Raw genomic sequence first — 11,047 nt, 5'->3', positions numbered from 1 at the left:
ACGTCCCCGTGGTGGAGAGAAAGCAGAAAGCCTGAGGAAGGTCTCAGCCTGCGAATGGCAGAGGTTGGCAGCCTTGAGAGGGCCTCTGAAACGACGTTGCTCTGCACCCGACTAACAGCCACCTCCCTCTGGTCTGTTTCTCCATTTGCCGCTTTAATTTTTATTGAAGGAAGAAACAGCTCTACACAGGTGTCTGGCTGATGGCATTTCGTCCCACGATTTTCCCATGCACCTGCACTCGATAAATGCAGGTGTATCCTGGTTTTCCCCAGTTGCTCTGTATGCCGAGTTTCAGAAACCGAAAGGCTCTGGGCATCCCACTCTGCAAAGAAACCACGACAAAAAGCAGCGTCACTGCGGGCTGCAAGCGCGAGAGCAGGCTCCGTGCGTCTTCCTCTGACAGGCCGGCCTCTGCTCCGCAACCAGCTCCCGCCCTGGCCACAGAGGCAGCTTCTCCCTCCTTCCCTCCTCCCACCCAGGTGTCAAAGGAGCCCTGTGCCCCCGCAGTCCAAACGCCCGGCCTCAGGGAGCGTGGTGGGCAGCTGTGGAAACCTGCAGCTCGCTGGTGCCAGGCAAGTGGGGCCCGGGGAAAGTCCTGCTGCCGGGCCAAGGTGCTGGGCCTCCTCCCTGCCACCGCCTGCCCGGCGGGTGCAGCTGGGGAGCAGCAGGGACCGACACAGACACAGTCACAGGGCTGACTCTGTCTTCGCTCTGCTTTTGCCTCCCTGCCGCGTGCCGTTCTCCCTCCAGATCCCACCAACTTTTCTCTTGGCCACAGTCAGGCCCCCGCCCCAGCAGGGACCGTCCACATTCCTTCTGCAAGCAACTTGCTGGCAAACCGGCGTTTCTGCCCTGGCCTCTTGCTAACATGCACGCACTGTACCTGCAGAGGGAAGGTCTGTTTCGGCTCTTTCTGCACCGTGTAGGTGAATATCCCCAGCAGCGTTTCGTCCTCCCCTTCCTCATCCAGGCCCTTGCAGATAAAGCACAGGGAGCAGGTCAGGCTCGACCCGATCGCAAAGAAACAACTCGTGACAGATCCGGGCTCGTCACCTGCACCCCACTCCTGCGGCTCCAGCACGGTCTGGCGCAGGATGCGGTGGGGCTGACTCTCCTCCTTGTGTGCTGCTCCGGGGCCCAGGGGTGCTGGGCCAAAACACACGGAGCGCGTCTTAGGAGGGGTGACACCACCCCGCATGTCCCTTGACATGTCTCCTCAGGGAAGGGCAGTGCTTGGGAGCACACAAATCTCGGCACATGTGCAGACAGCAGCAAGTCCCCGTTACAGCTTTTCCCCGCGGACAGGTCCCAGCCCCCAGGGCCCGGCAGGGACTTACAGAGACAGTGAAATCTCGGGGGGCGCTGCCGACAGTCCCCCACGGAGAGGCTATCCTTGAGGTGTGCTGCAGGGTGACAGCCGTCGGTCGTATCTGTGCAGGTAACCGGATTAGCACCTCACTCCGAGACCCTTGGAAAGGCCAGCAGTATCCCGGGGAAGCATCCGGCTGAAAGCAGAGAGCAAGAGCATGGAATGTGAGGCCGTGATGGGAACACGAGGGCGTGATGGGGCCCGCTGCGCCTGTGGGCTGTGCTTGTGCTCAAAATGAATGGCGTGTTGGGTAGCAGACAGAAGCGCCCTGCCATCTTCCCGGCCCGGGAAAGAGGAAAACAGCCAGCCGGTGGAAAACATCCAGTACCCTGCACCAGAGTCAGGGCTTTCAAGAAACCTCTCTGTTTGGCCAGCAGCTCTGCAGCCTCCCCCCACCACCCACTGCCCCATCGGGAGAGGGACCGTCAGAGCTGTGGCGAGGAAACGCGGTCCCAAAGGACAAGTCCCTTCACCCGGCTGTGACTAGGGAGGGCGGGCAGCCAGCTCAGCTCAGCACAGCCCCTTTCTGAGGGCACGTGCTGTTTCCGAGGGAGCCGAGCCCTGTGTGAGACCCCAGGAGCCAGGCACCGGAGCAGTGCCGTGGTCTCGAGCAATACCACTGGCCTGAGGGGAGACGCCCCAGGGCTTGGCCCACACTTTCCAAGAGGCAAGAGAAGCCGCACTGACGGTTTCTGCTCCTGTACCTGCACAAAGGTGTCCAGAAGGGGTGGAGCACACAGGAACCCAAACACGCTGCAGAGCCACGCAGAGCTGCTGGACGCTCTGTGCAGGTCGAGGGCAGCCCCTGAAGGGAGAAGAGCAGAGCCGAATGTGTTGTCTTGTAGTTAGAACCTGAGGCATTTTTCTTAGCATTAAAGTTGTGAGCATTAAAGTGCGTTAGGCCTGATAACTATTGGCATGAGCTGAACTTCTGATACAGGGTCTCGCGTACAACCACTTTCATAGAATCATAGTATCATAGAATTGTCTAGGTTGGAAGAGACCCTTGGGATCATCGAGTCCAACCATCTACACTACTCTACAAAGCTCTCCCCTACACCATATCCCCCAACACCACATCTAAACGTCTCTTAAACACATCCAGGGATGGTGACTCAACCACCTCCCTGGGCAGTCTATTCCAATGCCCGACCACCCTTTCTGTGAAAAAGTCTTTCCTAATGTTCAGTCTAAATCTACCCTGTTGGAGCTTGAAGCCATTCCCTCTTGTTCTGTCATTAATTACCTGTGAGAAGAGACCAGCACCAACCTCTCTACAGTGTCCTTTCAAATAGTTGTAGAGAGTGATGAGGTCTCCCCTCAGCCTCCTCCTCCTCAAACTAAACAGTTCCAGCTCCTTCAACCGCTCTTCATATGAGTTGTTTGCTAGGCCCTTCACCAGCTTCGTTGCCCTCCTCTGCACTTGCCCCAGCACCTCGATATCTCTCTTGTATTGAGGTGCCCAAAACTGGACACAATACTCGAGGTGTGGCCTCACCAGTGCTGAGTACAGGGGCACAATCACCTCCCTACTTCTGCTGGCCACGCTATTTCTAATACAGGCCAGGATGCCGTTGGCTTTCTTGGCCACCTGGGCACACTGCCGGCTCACATTCAGCTGCTTGTCAATTAGAACCCCCAGGTCTCTTTCTGCCAGGCAGCTTTCCAGCCACACTTCCCCAGGCCTGTAACGCTGCATGGGGTTATTGTGGCCCAAGTGCAGAACCTGGCACTTGCCCTTGTTGAAACTCATACCATTGATGTTGGCCCAATGATCCAATCTATCTAAGTCTCTCTGTAGTGCTTCCCTATCCTCCTGGGAATCAACACTCCTGCTTAACTTGGTGTCATCTGCAAACTTGCTGATGATACACCCTATGTCCTTATCGAGATCATCAATAAAGACGTTAAACAGAAATGGTCCCAACACTGAGCCCTGAGGCACACCACTTGTGACCGGCCGCCAGCTGGATTTAAATCCATTGAGCACCACTCTTTGGGACCTTCCAGTCAGCCAGTGCTTGATCCAGCGGATCGTATGCTCATCCAGGCCATGCGAAGCCAGTTTTTTCACAACAATTGTATGGGAGACAGTATCGAATGCTTTTCGAAAGTCCAGGTATACAATATCAACAGCCTTTCCCTCATCCAATATTCTGGTTATTTTCTTATGTACTTGGCCAGATGGTCAGCCTTGGGAATGTTCCTTCACAAGTATATGGGCTAATTAGTAGAGCAATTTTTGAGACATCCTCATGGGTAACGAGGGTTCTTTCCTTGAGTCGTATGAGAAAGAACACCTAATCAAGGAAAACAAGTATTGTTGTCTTTCTTTGAAGTGAAACATCCTGGAGCAGATGAGCATAGGAACCTTGAGGATGCTACTAATCTACCACGTTTCGAAAGGTCTAGCCAACATGGCAGAACAGTGAAAATTCTGAGGGTCCTAAGCTAAACTACCTTCATTATAATACTTAAAATCATGCCCACGGCCAAGAAGACCCTTGCCCAGGTGGAGACCCTTCTCTTGCGCAGGTGCAGTGACTGAGAATGACACAGCAAATATTGTAATCATATGTAAATTAGACACCAATCGTTGCTACTGGGAGTGTCCTACCTTGTAACTTTCGTGTATGAATGTGAGGAGGAAAGTGGCACGGGGTGGGCATGATGTGTGGAAGCACCAGGGCCAGAATAAACCGATGCCTCCTCTCTAAACACAGTCTCTGTCTTTCGGGAGAACCGGGACTTAGACCACTTTTTCAGGTAACAACTGCAGGAGGCCCCAGGTTGGGAGGACCTGGTGGCTGCAGGTAGGAGGATCAGGTAAGGCTGCCTGCCAGCCCCACACACAGCACTGCACGCTGAGACGTGCCCCAGGAAGAGGAGGGGAGCCCATGGCCGGTGATGGCACCTCTCTCCCAGCTGCACAAAGAGAAGGTCTGCGGGTGCTGGGAGACGGCAAGCGCACACGGGAAGGGCTGCAGAGCCAAGGCGAGGCCCCACTGTGCGGACAGCAGAGGACAACCCGGCCGCTCGCTTTCGCTCCCCAGGAAAGCTCAGCGGAGAGGGAGAGGGCAGAAAGGCAGTCAGGGGCACGCCAGGGGCACACCAGGGACACCCAGCGAGGGGGCTGACAGCAGGGCTGGGGTGAGCCCAAGGGTGCCGCTCTGCCACAGGCATGCTCTTGGGTCCCGTGGTTTCACCCAATCTCCCCGTGCTTTGGAGCACAGAGTCTCCTTTTGGGAGCACTCAGCAGGAGTTCAGTGTGATGAGAGACCTGCCTGCCCGCGTCCATCCGTACCTGCCTCTTTCAGAGCCCAGGCAGACACACACGTGGTTGCAGACATCGTCTCTCTCATTTGCTGAACTTTCTGGAAAGACACAAAGGAACGGGGGAATTGACCACAACAACCTTGGCCAGGGGAAGGGGCTTTACAGTGGAGCTCAGCAGGCTGCCCCTGGCAAGGGATGGGTGCATGGGCCCAGCAGGAAAAGCCCACCAGCTGGCCCAAGAAGGGTCTTGTGTGGGGCCCTGCTGTCCCAGCACTCTTTCCCAGAGTGCATGATCACCTGCATAGCGTCGATCCCTGCAGCCAGGCACACCACCTCGTTCACCAGCTGTTTTGTCGCTGGGGATTGTTCCCTGCAGTCACCAGGAAAGCAGATCTTGTCAGAGAGCTGCCCAGCCCCTCCCAGAGCCTCCAAGCTCGGGAGGAGCAGAGACAGAGGTGCTCGAGCCACCTTTTCTTTCCCTGGCCTGTGAACGCTTCCCCCCGCTCCATGTTTAGCAAAAGGCCCAGGCAGGAGCGAAAGGCACGAGCCCTGGGCGCTGTGCGAGTGAGTGCAAACAGCACGGCCTCATCTGCCGCTACCCCACCAAAAGTGCTCCAGGTCAGGAGAGAGGAGAGGGCTCTTACCGCGGGGCCCTCCCGTCGGCTGCCGCCTGCCCCAGCAGCACCTGAAAGAGAACGGCTCTCCGTTTGAGTCCCAGAGCTGCCGGGGCTGTCCAGAGCCGGCGGCTCTAGGAAGGCACAGCAGAAGCCGCTGCTGATTCTCTGGGTCACCGCCTGCAACCGCAGGACCGGGTGTTTTACCCACCCAACCACCCACCCACAGCCTGCGGGGCTCCGCTGTGGGCCTTTCCTGTCCCACAGCAGCAGTCACTGACCTGCGGCACAGCCTCTGCCCACTGCAGATACACAAGCATCAGCATCCCGCACCAGGCAGCAGCTGTAATTCACATCACCAAGAGAGAGTTAATTGACTCGGGTTTCCAAGGATCCCTGTAGCCATACGGTCTCCTCCCACACCCCGGTGGCCACAGGCTGGCTGAGGACATGGCGAAAGGGTGCAGAGAGAGGTTGCGGCTCTAAGCAGGGACCCTCTCCCTGGGCCTCAGGGCTCTGCACAGCCCTGGTTGTTGCGCCCGCTCGGTGCCCCACAGCTACGCCCCATTTGCCCTCCCTGCTCTGCGTGCAGCGAGCATCTTCAGAGCTCCCTGAGCTGCAGACGTGGGAGGCTGGAAGGGTCCCACTACCTCCTCTCCCTCACCCTGAAGCTGGCACTCTGTGCCTCCCTGCCTCCGCTGGCAGCAGGCGAATACTCACTGAGAGCAGCTAGGCTCATCAAGAACACAAGCTGTAAGAGCCTCCTCTTTTTCAAGGTGAAGATCTCTTTCCTGAAAGAGTACGTCCCGAGGTTAGCAGTGCCCAAGGGCAGTGCCCCGCACAGGGGGATTTTCATTTACAAGCAGAGGAGCAGTCATTTTGGAGGAGCCAGGCCTGGTCTCCTGGTGGAGAGCACCACCGGCCTCCACCTGCTCGTCCTGAGCCACTGGCACCCCTCATCTCCACCTCCCCACTGCACACATCTTGTACTCACAGCGTGGAGATGCCTGTGCTGAGGCATCTCTGGAGGGAGACCAGAGCCATCACCAGACGGAAGAGCAACCCTGCGCAAAGAAACGGAGAAAAGCCTGAGGAGCCTTTTGGAGGACACGGGTCCAGAGCATGCCAGCTCCCTGCAGGGAGCTGGGCGCTGGTCCTCCCTCCCTGGGGCAGGGCCAGGGCTATGCCCTGTAGAGGCGGGCAGCTGGTTGCACCCTGGGAGCGGAGCGGGGGACACAGGGCCGGGCAGGATCTCCTCGCAGGCAGGCAGGGCACCGATGGCGTGCCTGGGGAAGGAGGGTGGCACGAGCGCTGGGGTACCCCGTGGTTACTGCAGTATCCCACAGAGACAGACATCCTTGCCAGCTCCATCACGCTCACGCAGGCGAGGTGGCCCCGGGCCTCCCTCGGGGCAGGGTGATGCTGCTTCTGCAGGGCCGTGGCTCCCGGCCGAGCCAGGCAGGCTTGGTGCAACCATGGGGGGAAAGGCAGCACGGAACTTACGCTCCTCTTCTGCAGCCCTGCAGCGTGCAGCCCGGCTGCCCCTGGCTCCTCTCCTCGGACGGCCAGCCCCTCGTGCTCTTGGAGGAGCCTTTCTCCTCCTCATCCTGGCGAGCAACGAGGCTGTCCCGCAAGCTTCGGTGCCCTCCTTCAGCCGCAGGAGCGTTGCCTGTCCGGGCAGACCTCCTCCTGGACAGAGCTGGGAGAACGCCTGCCACAGGCACACAGCCAGCAGCACACTGCGAGCTCCTTCCAGGCCCACAGCTTATGCCCACAGTGCCCAACCTCACAAAGGCCTGGGCCCGCACGGTGTGAGGTCATGGCTGTGACATCAGCGACAGAGCTCCGGGGAGGCAGAGGGAGACTCCGCCGCCCACTTGGCGCTGTGCTTTGCGTTTCTCATGAGACAGCGCTGAAAACACACGGCGGTTTTAGCTGGTGCTGAGCAGCGCTCGCAGAGCACCAAGGCTTCCTCTGTTTCTCTCCCAGTGTCCCCGAGCGAGTAGGCCGAGGCTGGGCCAGAGGCTGGGAGGGAACACAGCAGGGAGAGCCAACCCAAACTGACCCAAGGGGCACTCCATGCCGTGTAACCTCATGCTCCGCAACACAGCCTGCGCCTTTGGCCTTGCCAAAGTAGCCATTGCTCGGGCAGCGGCTGGGCATGGGTCTGCTGGGGTCAACCCGCCGCAGCCTGTGTAGAGAAAGGAGTGTGTTTGCTGTGTGCTTTCGTAGGCTGGAGGCTGTCTTGGGCAGAGGCAGCAGAAAATGATACCGAGTTCTCCATTCTTGGAGAACTGAGGAGAGGAGTCAGCAGAACTGCTTCCTCGGACCTCCGGCAGGCAGACTTTGGCCTGTTTAGGAGCCTGGTTGAGAGAGTCCCCTGGCAGGCAGTCCTGAAGTGCAGAGGGGTCCAGGAAGGCTCCATACTCTTCAAGAATACCTTCCTGAAGGTGCAGGAGCAGGCTGTCCCCATGCGCCGAAAGACGAGCCCGCAGGGAAGAGGACCGGCCTGGCTGAACAGAGAGCTTTGGCGGGAATTTGGGATGGTCATGAGGTTATGCGGGGAGAAAATGAGAAGGGCCAAAGGCCAGCTGGAACTTAATCTCCCCGGAGCCTTCTCTTCTCCAGACTGAACAACCCCAACTCTGGGAGAGGTGCTCCAGCCCTCTGATCATCTTGGTGGCCCTCCTCTGGACCCGCTCCAACAGGTCCAGACTGCCATGACTTCTCAGATTTGATGGATAGTGCCTTAGCAACTTCGTCTGCCAGTTCCCTCGGGAGCCACGCGTGTATCCCATCAGGACCCTCGCCAGGTTTAGGTGGTCTCATACTTGATCTTCACTTACAGTGGGCGCTTCTTCATTTTCCCAGTCCTCGCCGTTGCCTGCTGCAGGATGGGTAGTGTGGCTGCAGTCTTTGCCAGTGAAGACCGGGGCAAAAAAGTTGTTGAGTACCCCGGCTTTGTCTCTTGCCCGGGTGACCAGGTCTTCCGTTTCCTTCCGGAGAGGGCCCACATCTTCCTTAGTCCTTCTTTTCTTGCTGACACACTTCTAGAAGGTTTTTTTCTTTGTCTTGATGCCACTGGCCCGCTTTAATTCAGCCTGGGCTTTAGCTTGCCTGACCTGATCCCTGGCCGCTCGAACAATTTCTCTGTATTCCTCCCAGGCCACCCAGCCCTGTTTCTACCCCCTATAGGCCTCCTTTTTACTTCTGAGCGTGTCCGGGAGCTCCTTGTTCATCCATGCGGGCCTCCTGGCTTTCCTGCCCGTCGCCTACTCTGTAGGGATGCATCGCTCCTGAGCTTAGAGGAGGTGATGCCTGCGTATTAAGCAACTTTCTTGGGCCCTTCTTCCCTCCGGCGCTTCATCCCATGGCACCATACCAAGCACATTCTTCAAGAGGCCAAAGTCAGCTCTCCTGAAGTCCAGGGTGGTCAGCTTGCTGCGCACCTTCCTCGCTGCCTCGAGGATCTTGAACTCCACCATTTTGTGGTCACTGCGGCCCAGCCTACCCTGGAGTGTGACCCTGCCTACCAGCCCCTCCTTGTTGGAAAGGACAAGGTCCAGCATAGCTCCTCTCCTTGTTGCCTCCTCTAGCACTTGGAGAAGGACGCTGTCGTCAATACAATCCAAGAACCTCCTGGATTGCCTACGCCCTGCTGTGTTACCCTTCCACCAGCTGTCGGGGTGGCTGAAGTCACCCATGAGGACCAAGGCCTGTGAACGTGATGCCACCCCGATCTGTCTATAGAGGGCCTCATCCGCTCGGTCTTCCTGGTCAGGTGGTCTGTAGCAGACCCCCACTGCAGTGTCCCCTGCTCCTGACTTCCCTTTAGTCTGGACCCATAGGCTCTCAGTCAGCTCTTTATCCATCCCTAGGCCAAGCTCCATGCGCTCCACCTGGTCGGGGACATATAGGGTGTCCTGGTTCTGGCAGGGACAGGGTTAATTTCCCCTGGGAGCGGCAGGGGACACAGGTATTCCGTGCCGGACACAGGTATTCCGTGCCACCTGAGCCGTGCCCCGGCTCTAGGGGGGAGCTGGCCGGGGACAGGGCAGGAAGCGGGAGGAAATGGCGGCTGTGAGCGGGCTGGGGCGGTCCAGGTCTGGTGGGGGAGCGGTGGTACCGTCACCGCGTTTCTGTGTTCCTTTATCGGGGGTATTGTTACTGGTTTTCTCTTTCCTTTGCTGTTCTGTTAAACTGCCTTTATGTACACCCACGAGGTTTGCCTTTTTCTCCCCGTTTTCCCCCTCAGCTGGGGGCGTTGAGCGAGCGGCCGCATGGTTCTTTGTTGCCAGCTGAGGCCAAATCACCACATAGGGCAGCACCGCCTCCTCCTTTCCCCTGCCTGTCTTTCCTCAGGAGCCTGTACCCTTCCATGCCAGCACTCCAGTCGCGGGAGCCATCCCACCACGGTTCCCTGGTGCCAATGAGATCGTAGCCTTGGAGGCGCGATCACGTCTCTAGCTCCTCCTGTTTGCTCCTCACCCTACCTGCATTTGCACAGAGGCATTCCAGCCCTGTCCTCCTTGAGGCTGACTTGGCTGGAGCAGTTGCAATTCCGTTGCACTGCTCTCCAGGCGACATTCCTTTGCCACGTATTAATGTTGCCCCCTCATTGCCTCCTGTGTTACCCCAGGAGCTCCTGGCTCATCTGCGTCAGACTGTAAGGGTGCTGCAGCGTAGCCAGCACATCTCAGAGCAAACGGCTGCAGGCCCTCGGCAGCACGCTGTTCCTCTATCCTTGGAGCATCGACCCTTGGCTTGCCACTGGCAAGACTGATAATACCCCCTTTCCCCGGCGAGCCTAAAGCCCTGTCAATGAGCCCCGCTAACTCTTGGGCAAAGACCCTTCTCCCCCTTTGAGTGAGACAAACCCCATCTGATGCCAGCAGGCCTGGTGCCGGAGAGGCCACTCCATTGTCAAAAAACCCAGAACTGTGGCGGTGACACCAGCCACGGAGCCACATATTAACAGACCGAGCTCAGCTCTCTCTTTCAATGTCATTGCCCCAACCAGAAGCAGCGAAGAAAAAATAACCCGTGCTCTGGATTCCCACGCTGTCCTAAGGCCCTGAGACCTCTTCTCATCATCCTCGCACTCTGAAGTGCGCTTTCATCGCCCCCGACATGGAACAGAAGCAGTGGGTAGTAATCCGAGGGCCGCACCAGGCCAGGGAGTTTCTTCAGGATGTCCCTAAGTCGGGCCCCAGGGAGGCCGCAGACTTCCCTAAGAGTGGGGTCTGCCCTACGTATCGGACCCTCTGTCCCCCTCAGAGCTGAGTTGCCCGCAACTATAACCCGCCTTTTCTTCCTCGTAGAGGTGGTCATCATACGGGGAGCAGGCCTTTCCGGTCCCGGCAACTCCTCTGGTGTATTTGCACCGTCAGCCTCATTGTCCTTTGGCTGGTCTACCATGGCCAGGGCCTCATCCCTGTTGTACAGAGGCACCTGGGGAGGGGAGGTGGGCAAGGACGGGGTTCGCTTGCCAGCCCTCGCACAGACTTGCCTCCATGCACCGTTTTCTGGTAGGCCGCTGCCTTCAGTGCCTTCAGCCCTGCAGGGCAAGGAGATCAGAGCCCTGCGATCTTGCTTTATTTCTGGTGACTGGCCCGGTCTCTCTTTCGGGGACCTCAAAGCACGGCCCCGCCACTCGATTTCTTTCTCGCACTCCCTGATACTCCTTAGTCTTTTGACTTCATTTATGAGCTCTGCCACCAGACTGAGCAGATCATCTACCTGCTCACACCTCACACACCTGTCTTCACCACTGCCGCTCGCTAGCCGT

This window comes from Vanellus vanellus, assembly GCF_965231255.1.
Source record: "Vanellus vanellus genome assembly, chromosome: Z".
NCBI lineage: Eukaryota > Metazoa > Chordata > Aves > Charadriiformes > Charadriidae > Vanellus > Vanellus vanellus.
The sequence above is the reverse complement of the archived record's forward strand: the minus strand, read 5'-3'. Positions refer to the sequence as shown.